Source organism: Anomaloglossus baeobatrachus, chromosome 5, assembly GCF_048569485.1.
Source record: "Anomaloglossus baeobatrachus isolate aAnoBae1 chromosome 5, aAnoBae1.hap1, whole genome shotgun sequence".
NCBI classification, from domain to species: Eukaryota; Metazoa; Chordata; class Amphibia; order Anura; family Aromobatidae; genus Anomaloglossus; species Anomaloglossus baeobatrachus.
In genome coordinates, this window is record NC_134357.1 from 463,666,037 (window position 1) to 463,685,299 (window position 19,263).

Here is a 19,263-nt window from a genome sequence, read left to right on the forward strand (position 1 = left end):
AGCAATCTTGTCCAACCAATCCGATGAGGACGCAGTGTATCTAAGTGGAAGGCTGTGGCTATAAAAGGGACTTCTTTAAGCCACCAGGTTTTGTTGATGGATGCTGATGGATCCAGTCTAAGCTCTTTGGAGCTGACTAGAGGATCAGGATATCTTATGGCTTCAATCTAGGGACTCCGGTTCCGGTTGGAGACCATACCCACAGCCTAGGGATTTCGACTCCAGCTGCCAGGATTGTATCATCATACCAGGACTACCTAAGGAGGACACTCAGGTTGGGACAGTTCAGTCACCTGTTACAGACTTTGCAGACCTCAGCCAGCTTCCTAAATCTGGCATTATTCTTTTCTCGGTGGTTGCCCGCCAAAAGCGGGGTGCTGCTGGATTTGAGTAAATAGCCCTGGAACCTCTGAGGCATGGACATTCTAAATCCCTGGTGAGCCAGCGGAAGGGTGAGACTCTGTTGCCTGTTACATTTGTGTGTTTTGCTGGTTATGTGCCGTTAATTGTTTGGGGATCCAATAAAGTCTAATTATTGTGGTTCCCTCACCCTGTGTTGTCTCAGTAGTGTTACGCCCACGGTTAAGGAGGCCGGCGTTCAGTTGGGATGAGCCCTGAGCCACGCTGTCTTTCTAAAGGCGGCGGGTTTTAGTGGACGAGAGCACCCACTGAGCCCCGTGTCTCCACAATTGGTGGCAGCAGTGGGATACTACTCAGCCTGGTTTACCCAGGGGAGCTGCAGCGGACTGGTGTTTTCGGACACCGTCCAGGGCTCAACAACCAGGGAGGCACATAAGCATACCCAGCAGGCCATTGGGGAGGCATTCAGGTTTTGGACGCTGCCATGTCCAACCCCACCAGCTCAGCCATGGGACAAGGACAAGAGAGGAGTTACGACCGCTGCAGTAAATGGATGCTACAGGATCTGTGCCGGAGGCGAAAGATTATCTACTGGAATGCTGAGACTCGGTCAGACTTGATCCAGAAATTAGTCCGTTGGGATGCCCAGAATGATGCAGAGGACGATGAGGATCCCGTCGATATTGACCCAGAGGATTTAAACTATGTGCCACATCATGGATCTAGTGACAATCGGAAATCAACTTTGTCCAATATGGCCCAAACAACAGCGTTGTTGGATGCTTTGGGGCCTAGATCCTCAAGAGAAGAGAGGGCTTGGGTTCTGGAATATGTTTATGGGATTCCAGCTGCCGTACTGCTAGCACCAGCCGGTCGAGAAGGATGGTCCCGCTACCTAGCAGAAGCTGCGCCAAAACAAAGGACTACAAACAGGGCCTGTGACTCGCCCAATCTATGGCGCTGTTATACATGTGGGCGCCATGGACATATAGATAGAGATTGTCTCCAAAACCGAGGCCGCATGCTTGGAGCCCATCTACCAGCTCAGCCGGTCAAGAGCCAGGGACTACGAGACACTGTTTCCTCCATTACCCTGGTAAGTCCAGTTATTGTTTCCCCAGAAGACCCTGTACCAGATTCCCAATTATCCATCTCCCTGGCTGAGGGCCAGCGCTCAGACATTCCTCTGGCATGTGTGCAGTTGGACCTAAGGACCGACCAGGGAGAGGTCGAGGTGGAGCTTGTGGACAGCCTCCCCACACCTGGTATTTTGGGGACCAACCAGGAAGGGATCGATGTGGGGATTGTGAACAGCCTCCCCATACCTGACATTGTGGAGACTGACCAGAGCAAGGCTGATGTGGAGCTTATGGACACCGTCCCCACACCAGTTATTTCGGGAAAGGACCAGGGAGAGGTTGATGTGAGACTTGTGAACAGCCTCCCCACACCTGTCATTGTGGAGACTGACCAGAGCAAAGGCTGATGTGGAGCTTATGGACACCATCCCCACACCAGTTATTTCGGGAAAGGACCAGGGAGAGGTTGATGTGAGACTTGTGAACAGCCTCCCCACACCTGTCATTGTGGAGACTAATCAGAGCAAGGCTGATGTGGAGCTTATGGACACCGTCCCCACACCAGTTACTTTGGGGTCTGACCAGGAAGAGGTCTATATGGAGTTTATGGACAGCCTCCCCACACCTGTTGTTTCGGGGACTAGCCAGGAGGAAGTTGAAGTGGGGTTCATAGATGGCCCCACCAAGCCTGTTGTTTCGGATACCACTCAAAGGGAAGTGAAAGTGGGGCTTGTGAATTACCTGCTCACACCTGTCATTTTGGAGAATGACCTAGGACAAGGACTTTCCAGTCAGTTTGAAGCAGCCATCACCCACCTCCAAGCCAAGCAGGACCCTGATGTGGATCTTTCTAACATCTCTTCCAAGGATAATTCACATTCCCAGTCTCCAGCATCCACTTCTGAGCCAAGAACCGTGAGTAAGCCTAACCACACTGTGGCTATTGACTGGGGGAAGATTGATAGTAAGAAATGTATGAAAGCCCAACTCATGGACCCCACCTTAGTGCTTGTCCACAATATGGCTGCTCAACTTGGGGGAGGTAATCAGGGGGAGGTAATCAGGGGGAGGTGTATAGATGCGAGCCTCTGTTGCTGACCTCACCATTAAAAAGGACAATGCCGTCAAGAGGAGAAGGATGATCGGAAGCCTATCATGCCTGGCTAATATTAAGAAGGGGGAGGAATGTGACGACATGGACATCCAATGCCACTTATGGGTTAAAGTTTCTTAACATTCAGCCAGACTATTGTTCTTATGTGTGCTAACTCATGTTTGCTTAGCTATTGTTTGGGACCAGACCCTTCGGAGTATTCATTGTAATGTAGGTGTGTATTGCTAATCTAACGTAAATTATCTTAGTAGCCATTGTCGAGTCTGTGACTTGCAGACTCCATGTAGATATCTTCAGTTTTTCTATGCACACCATTTAAATGAACAATTATCCATGCAGCTTGAAATTCATCCAATGGGAGAAGCAATCTTGTCCAACCAATCCGATGAGGATGCAGTGTATCTAAGTGGAAGGCTGTGGCTATAAAAGGGACTTCTTTAAGCCACCAGGTTTTGTTGATGGATGCTGATGGATCCAGTCTAAGCTCTTTGGAGCTGACTACAGGATCAGGATATCTTATGGCTTCAATCTAGGGACTCCGGTTCCGGTTGGAGATCATATCCACAGCCTAGGGATTTCGACTCCGGCTGCCAGGATTGTATCATCATACCAGGACTACCTAAGGAGGACACTCAGGTTGGGACAGTTCAGTCACCTGTTACAGACTTTGCAGACCTCAGCCAGCTTCCTAAATCTGGCATTATTCTTTTCTCGGTGGGTGCCCGCCAAAAGCGGGGTGCTGCTGGATTTGAGTAAATAGCCCTGGAACCTCTGAGGCATGGAAATTCTAAATCCCTGGTGAGCCAGCGGAAGGGTGAGACTCTGTTGCCTGTTACATTTGTGTGTTTTGCTGGTTATGTGTTATGTGCCGTTAATTGTTTGGGGATCCAATAAAGTCTAATTATTGTGGTTCCCTCACCCTGTGTTGTGTCAGTAGTGTTACGCCCACGGTTAAGGAGGCCGGCGTTCAGTTGGGATGAGCCCTGAGCCACGCTGTCTTTCTAAAGGCGGCGGGTTTTAGTGGACGAGAGCACCCACTGAGCCCCGTGTCTCCACACATAGACACTGTCTTCATTGCCCCCGTGTACTCAACCAGTCCCTGATATGGGCTCTTCCCTAGGCACTCTGGATTCTACCCCCATTGACTTTGCTCCACCCTATGGCCAATGTAGGGTGGAAGCCTTTCACTCTCCTTAGGGTGAGGACAGGTGGACTTTTGTTGAGGGGAAGGGGAGGAGAGAAAATGAAATGGATAACTCAATGTGCCTGCCAGGTCTATGGTTTGAGACTGCCCTTTTTACCAAGAAGGACTACAACATGCGAGCCCTTGGGACTTTTGGGCTATTGTGAAATGTTAAATAACTGTGCCCTCATCTTGTGCTAGATGGGTGAACTGGACTATGGCCTATCGCCTAGTTCTATAAAAAAAACTTGGACACTTGTTTCGGGGTCCCAACCCAGTGGGACCAAGGCCATACCGATCCAAAAGAGGAGAGCACCCCTCTTCAGTATCGGAAGACAGAGTATTATTTTAAGTGTTTATGTACGCATGTTTGGTGTCTTACAGGTTCAGTCATGGTCGGAGATAACTATGTTCAAAAGGAGAGATATGTAAGATGGTGGTCGAGATCCTACCCCTAAAGACACCAAATGTGCATGTGTATATATATATATATATATATATATATATATATATATATATATATATACACACACATACACATACACATACAGATTTAAGTAATGTTATGTACTAATGTATAGTGTAAGGTATTGTAATATATAAAATCTAGCAGAGTTGAAAATGTTACTATTTAGAGGTCTAGTAGTATTGAGGATGTAGTGTATGTGTATTGATATAAGGTGTAATATTATGTAGTATGTAATGTAGGATGCTTAGTGGGGTATTATAAGTGTTATTCGTATGTGGGTGAAAGGAGAAATCTGCCCAGCAACAGACAGTTGACAGTTGGTATTAGCCTATAGGGGAGGAGCTGGTGCTGAGGGAGAGAAACTGTTTCTGTGGGTATGTCAGTTAGGGCCCAGCCTGTGAAATCAACAGACCTCAGGTCTGAGTGGCGGCATAGCCGCATAACGTAGGTGTACTGAAGAGACGGAAATCGTTACATAGAATAACATGACCAAGGAAAAGAGGGAACAACTGAGAAAGAGAAGAAGGTGACCATAACACGGAGTGACCAAGTGGAGTCGGGTCAGTGCACTAGCTGGACTCATATGACCAGGACCATACCTTAAAGGGAACCTGTCAGGTGCAATATTCACCCAGAAACACGAGCAGTTCTGGGTGCATATTGCTAATCGCTGCCTAACCATCCCTGTATACACTAGTATAGATAAAGGTATCTTTCGAAAAAGTATTTCTAAAGATCTTTTATCCTATGCTAATGAATGCGGGGACTAGTCTCAAGGGCGTTATATCCCCCGACTAGTCCACCCTCTTAGCATGTTAGCACGTCCACATGGGTGTACTAACATGCTATTCAATGCAGCGTTGATGTGCGTACCTGTGTTCGCTGTGACAACCCTTCTAAATGCCAGGCACTTCTTGTCATGCATAGTATGAAGCCGGGTGTATGCCTCCCTGGCTTCAGAGAGGTCTACTGCACATGACTAAAAGTGCTAACATTCTAAGAGGGTGGACTAGTTGGGGGATAAAGCACCCTTGGGACTAGTCCCTGTGCTCATTAGCATAAGATAAAAGGTCTTTAGAAATAATTTTCTAAAGATCTCTTTATCTATGCTAGTGTATACAGGGACGGTTAGGCATGGATTACCAATATGCACCCAGAACTGCTTGTGGTTCTGGGTGCATATTGCACCTGCCAGGTTCTCTTTCACTCATATGACTAGGACTAAGGAGTAGTTTGCACCCTGCGACATCGCTAACCGATGCTAGCGATGCCGAGCGCGATAGTACCCGCCCCCGTCGCACATGCGATATCTTGTGATAGCTGCCGTAGCGAACATTATCGCTACGGCAGCTTCACACGCACTTACCTGCCCTGCGACGTCACTCTGGCTAGCGACCCACCTCATTCCTAAGGGGGTGGGTCGTGCGGTGTCACAGCGACATCACACGGCAGGCGGCCAATAGAAGTGGAGGGGCTGAGATGAGCGGGACGTAAACATCCCGCCCACCTCCTTCCTTCCTCATTGACGGTGGAGGCAGGTAAGGAGATGTTCCTCGCTCCTGCGGCTTCACACACAGCGATGTCTGCTGCCGCAGGAATGAGAAATAACATCGTATCTGATATTGGTGCGACATTATGAAAATGTCCGACGCTACACAGATCACCGATTTACGCCGCTTTTGCAATCGTTTATCAGCGCATCTAGTCTTTACAAGTTGCGACGTCGTTACCGACGCCGGATGTGCGTCACTTTCAATTTCACCCCGATGATATCGCAGTAGCGATGTCGCAACGTGCAAAGTACCCCTAACTCCTGGACTCATATGACTAAGGATACCCCTTAGACTTGTATGACTAGGACCACCTTCTGGACTCATATGACTAAGACCATCGCCTGGACTTATATTCAGTACATACAAACATCAGGGATTTCAATAAATAAATTACTAGTTATACGGAATCTTTTCAACAAAAGTACCGGTATATATTATTCCACTCAGCTTCTTCTCTATACCATGCTGCCCATACATCAAACTGCATTAACAACATGACAGATTCCTTTTAACTTTTCTTCTTTAAGAAGAAAAGTTCACAGTCCTCCTAGTAATAAATCTCAGAAACCATTAACTGTTGTAAATAACCAGTAGGGGAAAGCTAATACTCTTTTCTTCATCAGTATAAATGTAATGAATCTTTTTCTCTCTTACTATTTTCCTACTAATATTGTAACTTTCGGAGAAGCCAGTGATAACGAGATCTTCTCTATGGAATGCATCATTGGTTGTGTCCTTTGCTTCTCCTCAGGAAGTATACTATAAGTGCTCCAACAGGGCAGAGAAAATACTTGAAGTGGAATTTTAAGTGATCGGCCTCACAATTTGGAGCATTTTGTCAGTGGCTTCTATCTTCTGATGGGTTGATAACACTTGGCAATTTACAAGTAATGAAAAGCAAGCAGTTCCATTGAGAAATGTCAGGTGTCTTTAAACATTCCCATTGTATGGTAAAATATATCAGGATTTTGACTGATCTCCATTCCAGAAGTCTTTTGTCTAGATGTTTGCTCTTGTTTTCTGTATGGGTTAGTGCTCATGTGATCACATTACAGGACAAAATGTGCTCTGGGTTATGGTAATTGATAGACATCCTAGGTCATATATATATCGAAGGCTACAAGAGACAGCTACTAAAAGGAGCGAATTAGTGCAGCCCTACCACGAGGATTTAGATAACTTAGGATATGATTTGTGCTTATACCCATGGATTCTAATATGTCCTGCAGTATCATGAACATAATGTCAGAGAGGATGATTCAGTGATTTCTGAATCCTTTAAATTATAAAGAAAATGGTGGGCAGGTCTAAACATGCAATAAAATAAATAAATAAAAAAAGGCGTGTGGTCCCTCCAATTTTGATACCAGCCAAGGTAAAGCCACACGGCTAAGGGCTGGTATTCTCAGGATGTGGAGCCCCACGTTATGGGGAGCCCCCCAGCCTAAAAATATCATCCAGCAGCTGCCCGGAAATGCCGCATCCTTTAGCTGCGACAGTCCCAGGACTCTACCCGGCTCATCCCAATTGCCCTGGTGCGGTAGCAATTGGGGTAATAAGGAGTTAATGGCAGCCCACAGCAGCCACTAAGAACTAGCTTAGTGATGGCAGGCGTCTATGAGACACCCCCTCATCACTAAGCTGTAAGTGAAAGTAAATAAACATATTTGAAATAAAACACCAAAAAAACCCTCTTTGACCACTTTATTAACCCCTAAAACACCCCTCCAGGTGCGACGTAATCCATACGAGGTCCCAAGACGCATCCCAGCTCGGCTACATCTGACAATCACAGCGAGCTGCCATAGTACATGACTGCTCGCTGTGAGGGTCAAGCCGCAAGTGAAGTGAGCTGCGCGGGATCAGCGGTGACTTCAGCTGTCACCGCACATCACCTGACTGAAGTCACCGCTGATCTTGCGCTCACTTCAGTCGCAGCTGGATTTGCGTTAACAAGTGGAGGACTCCAGCTATCACCGCACATCACCTGACTGGAGTCCTCCACCTGTTACCGCAAATCAGGCCGCTGCGGAAGTGAGCCACGAGATCAGCGGTGACGTCACTCATGTGATTTGCGGTGTCACCACACATCACCTGAGTGATGTCAGCGCCAATCCCGCTGCTCACTTCAGTAGAGGCCTGACAGGTGGAGGACTCCTGTGTTTTTTTTAGGCCAAAAATGCTGCTCTTTGTAGTCACTACATAGATAAAAACACTGCATTTTTGTGGTAAAAAAAACATGCAACGTGCGCACATAGCCTAAGAGGACCATGCTCTTGAACAATATGAGACAGCCCATATAATGATGTCAAGTCTTTGGAAGCTTATGAAGTTTCTTGGCAACATCTGAGTTAATTAGAGACACACCTGTGGATGTATTTTAACGCACACCTGAAACACACTGCTTCTTTGTGTAGCATCATGGGAAAGAAATCAGCCAAGATCTTAGGAAGAGAATTGTGGACTTGCACAAGTCTGGTTCATCCATGGGTGCAATTTCCAGATACCTGAAGGTGCGTCGTTCATCTGTACAAACAATCATACACAAGTACAAACAAGATGGGAATCTGCAGCCATCATACCACTAAAGAAGGAGACGGGTTCTGTGTACCAGAGATGAACGTGCTTTGGTCAGACATGTGCATATCAACCCAAGAACAAAAGCAAAAGACCTTGTGAAAATGCTGGCGGAAGCTGGTAAGATTGCGTCATTATCCACAGTGAAACAAGTACTGTATCAATATGGACTGAAAGGCCACTCTGCTAGGAAGAAGCTATTACTCAAAAAGAAACATAAAAAAGCCAAATTAATGTTTTCAAATGCATATAGGAGCAAAGAACTTAATTGTTGTAGACATATCCTGTGGTCTGACAAAACTAAAATTGAACTGTTTGGCCATAATGACCATCGTAATGTTTGGAGGATAAACGGAGAAGCTTTGAAGCCTAAGAAGACCATCCCAACTATGAAACATGGTGGTGGAGGCCTCATGTTGTGGGGTTGTTTTGCTGTAGGAGGGACTGGTGCACTTCACAAAATAGATGGCATCATGAGGAAAGAAGATTATGTGGCAATACTGAAGCAACAGCTCAAGACATCAGCCAGGAACTTAAAGATTGGGCGGAAATGGGTCTTCCAAATGGAAAATGACACAAAGCATACTGCCAAACTGGTTACAAAAGTGAGTTAAGGATAATAAAGTCAATGTTTTGGAGTGGCCATCACAAAGTCCTGATCTCAATGCTATTGAAAATGTATGGGCAAAGCTGAAAAGGTAGGTGCAAGCAAGGCGACCGACAAACATGGCTCAATTACACCAGTTCTGTCAGGAGGAATGGGTCCAAATTCCTAACAACTATTGTGAGAAGCTTGTGGAAGGATATTCAAAATGTGTGACTCAAGTCATACAGTTTAAGGGCAATGGTGCCAAGTACTAATGAAATGTATGTAAACTTTGACTTTGTAGAAAGTAATAAAAATGCCTTAAAACATTCTCTCTCACTTTCATTATTCTGGCATTTTGTAAATATAAATAAGTTTGGTTCCTAATTGACCTAAAACAGGAAAGGTTTATTCTGAATTCATGTCAGATAGTGAGAAAAACATGCAGATGTGTCTTTATAGAGAGTGGATGGAAAGGGATACTATTATGGAATGTCTCAATGTTAATAACTGTTTAACTCCATATCAACATGGATTTATGAAGGATCGCTCCTGTCAAACTAACCTGATCAGCTTCTATGAGGATGTAAGCTCTCACATGGACCGAGGAGAATCATTGGATGTCATTTATCTCGACTTCGGTAAAGCATTTGACACTGTCCCACATAAAAGACTGCTAAGTAAAATGAGAAAGCTTGGGCTCGGGGAAAATGTGTGTAGATGGGTAGGTAGCTGGCTTAGTGGTAGAAAACAAAGAGTGGTTATTAATGGTGCATACTCAGATTGGGCCAGGGTTACTAGTGGGGTGCCACAGGGGTCTGTATTGGGCCCCCTACTATTTAATATATTTATTAATGATCTGGTGGATGGTTTACAGAGTAAAATATCAGTATTTGCAGATGATACAAAACTATGTAAGGTAGCTAACACAAAGGAGGACAGTTTGCAACTACAGATGGATTTGAGTAAATTGGAGAATTGGGCTGAAAAATGGCAAATGAGGTTTAACACAGATAAGTGTAAGGTTATGCACATGGGAAGGAGAAACAGATGCTACGATTACTTACTAAATGGGAAACTGCTGGGGAAATCAGACATGGAAAAAGACTTAGGCATCTTAGTGAATAAGAATCTAAATTGGAGTGCCCAGTGTCAGGCAGCAGCCACCAAAGCAAATAGGGTGATGGGATGCATTAGAAGAGGTCTGGGGGCACGAGATGAAAACATCATTCTCCCTCTGTACAAATCACTAGTCAGACCACACTTGGAGTATTGTGTGCAATTTTGGGCGCCGGTGCTGAAGAAAGACATTACTGAACTTGAAAGGGTTCAGAGGCGGGCTACTAAAATAATAAATGGAATGGGTGCATTACAATACACGGAAAGGTTATCAAAATTAGGTCTATTTACTCTAGAAAAGAGAAGACTTAGGGGAGACCTAATAAATATGTACAAATATATCAGAGGGCCATATAGAGATCTCTCCCATGATCTGTTTGTACCAAGGACTATGACAAGAACAAGGGGGCATTCTTTTCGATTGGAGGAAAGAAAATTCCTACATCAGCATAGAAGAGGGTTCTTCACGGTAAGAGCAGTGAGGCTCTGGAACTCTCTTCCTGGGGAAGTGGTGATGGCCAACTCACTGAATGAATTTAAGAGAGGAATGGATGCATTTCTTGTTAGCAAAAGTATAGAAGGTTATAAATAGCATAATCTTACAAGTAGATAGAAGAGCGACCAAGATTATTAGAGGAATGGGGGGGGCTGCAATACCAAGACAGGTTATTAAACTTGGGGTTAGTTAGTTAGGAAAAACAAAGGCTTAGGGGGATCTAATCACAATGTATAAATATATGAGGGGACAGTACAGAGACCTTTCCAAAGATCTCTTTACACCTAGGCCTGCGACTGGAACAGGGGGCATCCGCTACGTCTTGAGGAAAGAAGGTTTAATCATAATCACAGACGAGGATTCTTTACTGTACGAGCAGTGAGACTATGGAGCTCTCTGCCGTATGATGTTGTAATGAGTGATTCACTACTAACATTTAAGCAGAGCCTGGATGCCTTTCTTGAAAAATTTAATATTACCAGTTATGTATATTAGATTTTATGACAGGGTGTTGATCCAGGGAACTAGTCTGATTGCCGTATGTGGAGTCAGGAAGGAATTTTTTTCCCCATTGGAGCTTATTTGACACATTGGGTTTTTTTTGCCTTCCTCTGGATCAACATGTTAGGCTACAGGTTGAACTAGATAGACTTAGGGGCACTTTGCACACTGCGACATCGCAGATGCGATGTCGGTGGGGTCAAATTGAAAATGACGCACTTCCGGCATCGCATGCGACATCGCAGTGTGTAAAGGCTGGATGATACGATTAACGAGCGCAAAAGCGTCGTTATCGTATCATCGGTACAGCGTCGGCGTAATCCATAATTACGCTGACGCAATGGTCCGATGTTGTTCCTCGCTCCTGCGGCAGCACACATCGCTGTGTGTGAAGCCGCAGGAGCGAGGAACGTCTCCTACCGGCCTCACTGCGGCTTCCGTAGGATATGCGGAAGGAAGGAGGTGGGCAGGATGTTTACATCCTGCTCATCTCCGCCCCTCCGCTCTGATTGGCCGCCTGCCGTGTGACGTCGCAGTGACGCCGCACGACCCGCCCCCTTAACAAGGAGGCGGGTCGCCGGCCACAGGGACGTCGCACGGCAGGTGAGTGTGTGTGTGAAGCTGGCGTAGCGATAACTTTCGCTACGCCAGCTATCACCACATATCGCTGCTGCGACGGGGGCGGGCACTATCGCACTCGGCATCGCAGCATCGGCCTGCGATGTCGTAGTGTGCAAAGCCCGCCTTAGAGTCTCCCTTCAACCTTAAAAACTATGAAACTATGAAACTATGAAACTATGAAACGTCTGGTTTCAACTGTATATAAATGTACAATCAATTTGATGCAAATCAAATTCAAATTGAATTTTGTGAGATTGGAAGGTACAGGGGAATTTTAACAACTCTCAATTTGATTTATGCAAAGCAAAAAAAAAAATTGCCCACCACTATTTTACATGCTGCAGAAGATTGCATCAGTCACAAAAGGCTGATTGATCAAAGGAGTTTCCCTTCATGCCTTGCAGCTATCTCATCACATAGCATAGCCCAAATCAGGATGGACAATTATAGCCTGTATAAAAGCCGAGGCAGGGAATTCAGTAGCCATTTTATGGTAATTTTAAAATTGTGAGATTTGTCAGAGCTTAGCAATAGGGATAGGGAAAGATAAAACATTGGACAAATACTAGTCCAGACAGTAATATGTTGAATAACTTGCATCAGTGTAGAAGATGAGAACTGCACTATGCCAATAATTGATAGGGGAAGAGAGAGATGCCAACAGCAGTTATGGACTCAGTGGGATTTGATCAGTGATAGGGTTCACTCAAATCTGAGGTCTGATTTTCATCCAGAAAAGTTGAAGCAGTGAAATCTGTTTGGTATTTCATATGTCATGCGAGTGTGCAATTATTTTTTCACAATCTGTATGATATGCATTTTTTCCCTCAGGCGCTATTAACCCGTTCACCACTGGGTGATTTTCACTTTTTTTTTCCGAGAGTCGTAATGTTTTTATTTTTCCATCAATCTTGCCATATGAGGGCTTGTTTTTTTGCAGGAAAGTTGTACTTTTAAACGAAACAATGAGTTTTACCATGTAGAGTAGTGGAAAACAGCAAAAAAATTCCAAGTGCAGAAACATTGCAAAAAAAAACTGCGATTGCACAATTGTTTTGGGGGTATTTTATTCATTGTGTTCACTATATGGTAAAACTGATCTATCAGTATGATGCCTCAAGTCGATATGAGTTTGAAGATACAAAATATGTATTTCTTTACTTTCATCTAAGGGGTTAAAAAAATGTTTAGAAGTTTTTCCAAAAAAAAAGTGGTGCACTTTTTGCGCCATTTTTTGTGACCTTTAGTGTTCTCATTTTTTTTTGGATATGGGGCTCAATGATGGCTTATTTTTTTCAACCCGACCCAATATTCTTAATGGTACTATTTTTCGCTGATACTACATTTTGATCGCCTGTTAAAGCATTTTGCGCAAAATTTGCGACGACCAAAAAACTTAATTTTGGTGTTTGGAATTTTTTTTGCCATTACGCTGTTTACCAATCAAATTAGTTGATTTTATATTTTGATAGATTGGGCATTTCTGAATACAATAACAAATATGTGTATATTTTTTATTTTTTTAACCCTTTAATTTTCAATGGGGGAATGGGGGATGATTTGAACGTTTAGGGTTTTTTTTAAAAAAACTTTTTGTTTTACTAGTACCCATAGGGGACTATAAGGATCAGCAGTATGATCACTGATTAATTTCTGTTGATCAGAGCTGCACAGCTCTGATCAGCAGAAATGCAGCATTCCTGTATGGGGTACTTTGCACGCTGCGACATTGCTAGCCGATTGTAGCGATAGTCCTGCCCCCTTCGCAGATGCGATATTTTGTGATAGCTGCCGTACCGAACATTATCGCTACGGCAGCTTCACACGCACGTACTTGCCCTGCGACATCGCTCTAGCCGGCGACCCGCCTCCTTCCTAAGGAGGCGGGTTGTGCGGCGTCACAGCGACGTCACACGGCAGGCGGCCAATAGAAGTGGAGGGGCGGAGATGAGCGGGACGTAAACATCCCGCCCACTGCCTTCCTTCCTCATTGCAGGCGGGACGCAGGTAAGGAGATGTTCCTCGCTCCTGCGGCTTCATACACAGCGATGTGTGCTGCCGCAGGAACGAGGAACAACATCGTACCTGTCGCTGCAGCGAAACTATGGAAATGACCGACACTACACAGATCACCGATTTTCAACGCTTTTGCGATCGTTTATCGGTGCTTCTAGGCTTTACACGTTGCGACGTCGTTACTGGCGCCGGATGTGCGTCACTTTCTATTTGACCCTGACGAGATCACAGTAGCGATGTCGCAACGTGAAAAGTACCCCTTAGAGTCGCTGCTCTGCTGGCTATAACAGGAACTACATCATGATAGCGACAGGAGTCATATCACTACCATGACAACCATCGGCTCCCTGTGATCGCGTCATGGGCCTCTGATGGTGGCAGGGAAAGGCAATTTCCCTGCAGCGGCCATTTAAATTGCGCTGTCACATTTTGACAGTGCGATCTAAGCGGTTAACAGGTGCGGATGGATCGCAGATCCACTCTCGTCTGATAGCCGCACATGTCTGCTATTCAAATCAGCAGACATGTGCAGGGATCGCCGCCGGCTCACCTCAGCAGCTGGCGGTGATCACCCTTCATGATTTAGGACTTACCAGTACGTCCTCAGTCATGAAGGGGTCAGTCAACATTCATTTACAGGACCACTTACCGTGTTCTATCTTACAGAATGGTAATGCAGCTGTAAAAAACGAACGGCATATGGATTGTCCATGTGACATCTAATTTTTTTTTTTTCTTGAACCTATAGACTTGCATTGGCGACTCTCAGCCGTTTTATGCTACCATATGCAACAGGCTGCAATTTTTTCCTCAGGCCGAATACAGCTGAGAAAAAAAATCGTGGATCACCACTACCTCACTGAATAACATTGTTGCGAGTGCAAAGCAATTTTTTTATCAGATTCCACTCAGCGTATTTTTACGCAGCTGCCAAGGAGCCCATACAATGTAACTTGCATCCGTCCTACTTAATTTCAGTTACACATTGTTTTTCTTCAACAGTAAAAAGCAGAAAGACATCACAATAGCTTTTACAAAAAAAACATCTTAAATCAGTGTCAGTCACAGATGGTGTACTTACTTGTCACAAACAACTGTCCTGATTTCTGGTCTTTATTGTGGAATCCTTTTTGTGAAGAGGAAAATAATTGATTTTTAAAAATACAAAAGAAAAGTTTTTTAAATCCAGACGGTTAACTTCAACTGTCTATGGCTAGGTTCACACACTGCGTTTTCTGACGCTGCGTTTTTGTGCGTTTTTTGCGGCAAAAACCGCACAAAACCGCACCCGCGTCATAAAAAGGCGGAAAAAAACGCACACGTTTTTCCGTGATTTGGTGCGTTTTTTACTGCGTTTTTCTGCGTTTTTCCAATGCATTGCATGGGGGGAAAACGCAGAAAAACGCAGGAAAGAATTGACATGTCCATTTTTTTTTTAAGCTAAAAAATGCAGCTTAAAAAAAAAGTTGTGTGCGGACAGCAAAAATGAAAACTCATAGACTTTGCTGGGGAAGCAAAGTCATGCAGTTTTGAGGCCAAAAACACGCAAAAACGCCGCGAAAAACGCACTGTGTGAACTTACCCTAAGGCTTCATGCGCACGCTGCATCTTTTTGTGTTCACAAACTGCAGCCAAAACTGCACGTTGTCAGAGAGAGCCTGAAAATTTCACAAAAAAGGCTTGTAATTGTAGGTGCGTTTTTGCTACGTTTTTACTGCGTTTTCGATGCGTTTTTGGTGCGTTTTTCATAACATGAGTTTTTGCTGCGTTTTTGTGACAAATGTTGACAAAAACGCAGGAAGAATGAACATGCTGCATTTCTTTTGTCACAAACTTTTGACAAATAAAACGCTGACAAATAAACTGCAATGTGCGCATAGCAAATCTGACTTCTCATAGACTTTGCTGGGAAGTCAAATGTCAGAAAGTTCTGACAACAAAACTGCAGCCAAAAATGCAGCAAAAACGCAGCAAAAAAGGCAGCGTACGCATGTAGCCTATATAATAATACTAGATTCCTGAGCACTTTACAATTTAGAGGGTACTTGTAGAGACAGTACTCACAGTCTTTGTATCACAAATAGTTTTTTTGGGTACATCTGTTTTACTAGTCAAATTTTACATTTGGACAAGTCACAACAATACAATGCCTTGTTGCAGATGCTGTCTCTCTGCATGTGCACTTAAGGTGGCTTTACACGCTACGAGATCGCTAAAGCAATCTCGTTGGGGTCACGGAATTTGTGACGCACATCCGGCCGCTTTAGCGATGTCGTTGCGTGTGACACCTATTAGCGATTTTGAATCGTTGCAAAAACGTTCAAAATTGCTAATCGGTGACATGCCTCCCTCTTCCCAAATATCGTTGCTGCTGCAGTAATGATGTTGTTCGTCATTCCTGCGGCAGCACACATCGCTACGTGTGACACCGCAGGAACAAGGAACCTCACCTTACCTGCGTCCCGCCAGCAATGAGGAAGGAAGGAGGTGGGTGGACGCTTAGTGACATCACTGTGACGCTGAACGAACCACCCCTTTAGAAAGGAGGCGGTTCGCCGATCACAGTGACGTCGCAGAGCAGGTATGTGCATGTGATGCTGCCGTAGCATCAACGTCACATGCAAATTAACCAAGTGGTGGTGTGCACTCACCCAGCATAAAGGGTCTGCAGCTGAGGGGGCCAGCCATGTCTGACATCATGACTAATGTCAAATGTTGCCAAAAGCCCTGTGTTGCTTCAGCTACTTTATGCTGAGTGAGTGCGTACTACCACATGACTAATTTGCATGTGATGCCCTGATGGTGCCAGAGGTAGTGAGGAGCAGAGCTGTGCACGTCATCCTCACCTGTCATCATGCTGTGACCTCATTACAATGCTACGGGCAATGCGAATTGGGTTAAGAATGGGTAAGTGCTCCATGGAGGAGCTGAACTTGATATGTCAAAATATAGAGGGAAAGTAAGGGGGCATGGGGCAAAGTGTCTCTACAATGCCACATTATAGGGTAATAGGGGAAATTTTGAAATGTGGCACAGTATTGCTAGGAGCATTTTGTGTTGTGGATATTATACAGAGAGGCACTGTGTGTTGGATATTATACAGAGTGGCAGTGTGTGGGGGAATATTATACAGAGGTACAGTATTTGGGGATATATTATATGGATATTATATAGATATTATATGAATATTTCAAAAAATTACTTATTAACCTTGTCCTGTGAGAGTGCTGATATTGCAAATACTCCAACTGCAGTGTCTCCTTCTGTCCAGCAGAGGGAGGTCTGCTCAGGCTTAGAGGAGAATGCTGTGAGGAGAAAAGACAAGAAGTGGGAAGGAAAGATAAGAGACTCAGAGCAGAGAGACTGGAGAGAGAGGTGGCTGCCGATGCCCTGGTCCGTGATAGCAGGCCTGGAGTGAGAGAGAGAGGCCATTGACTGCCGTGCAAGCAGAGTCCACTCAGCTGCTTGTGAGTGGATAGAAATGACTGCCAGAGAGAGACAGCGACTGCAAAAGCGAACCTGGAGGAGATCTTTATCTGAGGCCTTGCTACCAGACTGAATTCACCCCTAGGAGAACTGTCCCTTTGCCTGGAGACCCCCCTTGAGATAAATACGCATAACAGTGAGTCCTGAGCTCAGGCCTGGCCTATATCTTTTTGCGGACAAGTGTGCACACTGACTCAATAGTGGTTTTGGCGCCAGATCAGGTCTAATATATACTACACAGCTGCCTTTGCTGCAGTACTGTTTTTGTATTTCTGCTAGCAGGTGGTAAACCCCAGGGTACTTTCCTGTGTTGCTTATATTTGAGGGGGAAGGGCGGGGAATTAGAGTTTCTGCTACGATTGTTAATTGGTATGCTGGTCCAGGGACAGCTCCTTCATACACCCAGTGATTTACACCTTGTAGTGTTTCCAGAAGTTCCTGGCTAGGTAAACTTTTCCTATTGGTTCCTATCTTATTGGAGTCAATCCTTAGCCCAGCACGCTAATCCCGTTCAGTAACCGGGTGCTTGTACATTTATTTGAGTTTACATTTGCTTTACATCCCCGTTTCCCTTATCGGGTTATAAAAAGTTTGAATTTAAACCTAGTCTGGTCTTGTTCCTCATTCGTGACCCGGTGTGTCCTGGTAGTAACCTCTGGGTTTCACAGTCCCTATACTAATTAGGGCCTTGACTAGTTGAAGGGGCGTTATTTCCCCAGCCGGGAAGTGCCAATCCTGCTTCTGAGGTGCACTGGTGTGGCACAAATGAGCCGTGCGCATGTGCAAGATTTCCATTAGCTGGCTGTGATGCTAGCTTGTGGAAATCATATTATCACGCCCACAGGGGAGTGCTAACATGGAAAGGGGGTTGACAGATTTGGGGAAACAATGCCCCTGATTTTAGTAAATAGCATTATACTGGGATGGTTAGGCAGGGAATTTGAACATACAGGTATCAATGCTGCTGGGTTTGAGGTCATACGGGACCTTAATGTTTGTTTACGGTGTAAAAGACGCAAGCGACTTTTAATTTTTTCAAAAATTCCAGCTATATAACTTTTTCCCTTATGGGGAAATATTGTAGTTAACCACATAGTAACTTCCAGCTTTATGAAGATATTTGGCTGAATGATACCAATAATGGTTTTAGATTTTTCATAGACAACAAAGATGAAGCTAAAAAAAAATCACCAATGTTTGCAATCCACAAGTTTTCTGAAGATGTACACAAGATGTTGTCTGGTATCCGGTATTTCTATCCACGTCCATAAACTGACAGTTCAGGCTGTCGATTGTCGATGTTGTGTTTGTGTCTTGTGTGTATCTGGTTAACGGACCACTGCACACAACCAATGGCAAAAAACAGACATATACACAAATGGCTTCTTTTCCGCTTCTTTTCAACATATTTATAAATGACCTTGTTGGGGGCATGCGGAGTAGAATTTCAATATTTGCAGATGATACTAAACTCTGCAGGGTAATCAATACAGAGGAGGATAATTTTATATTACAGGGAGATTTATGTAAATTGGAGGATTGGGCTGAGAAGTGGCAATTGAAGTTTAATGTAGATAAATGTAAGGTCATGCACTTGGGTAGAGGAAATAACATTTATGATTATGTACTTAATTGTAGAACACTGGGTAAAACAGACACAGAAAAAGACTTGGGTGTATGGGTGGATGGTAAGCTTCACTTTAGTGGACAGTGTCAGGGAACTGCTGCCAGGGCTAATAAAATAATGGGATGTATTAAAAGAGGTATAAGTGTTCATGAAAAAAATACAGTTCTACCTCTGTACAAGTCACTAGTGCGACCGCACTTAGAATACTGTGTACAATTCTGGTCACCGATATATAAGAAGGACATAGCTGAACTGGAGAGGGTGCAGAGAAGAGCGACCAAGATTATTAGAGGAATGGGTGGGCTGCAATACCAAGACAGGTTATTAAACTTGGGGTTATTTAGTTTGGAAAAACGAAGGCTTAGGGGGGATCTAATCAAAATGTATAAATATATGAGGGGACAGTACAGAGACCTTTCCAAAGATCTTTTTACACCTAGGCCTGCGACTGGAACACGGGGGCATCCGCTACGTCT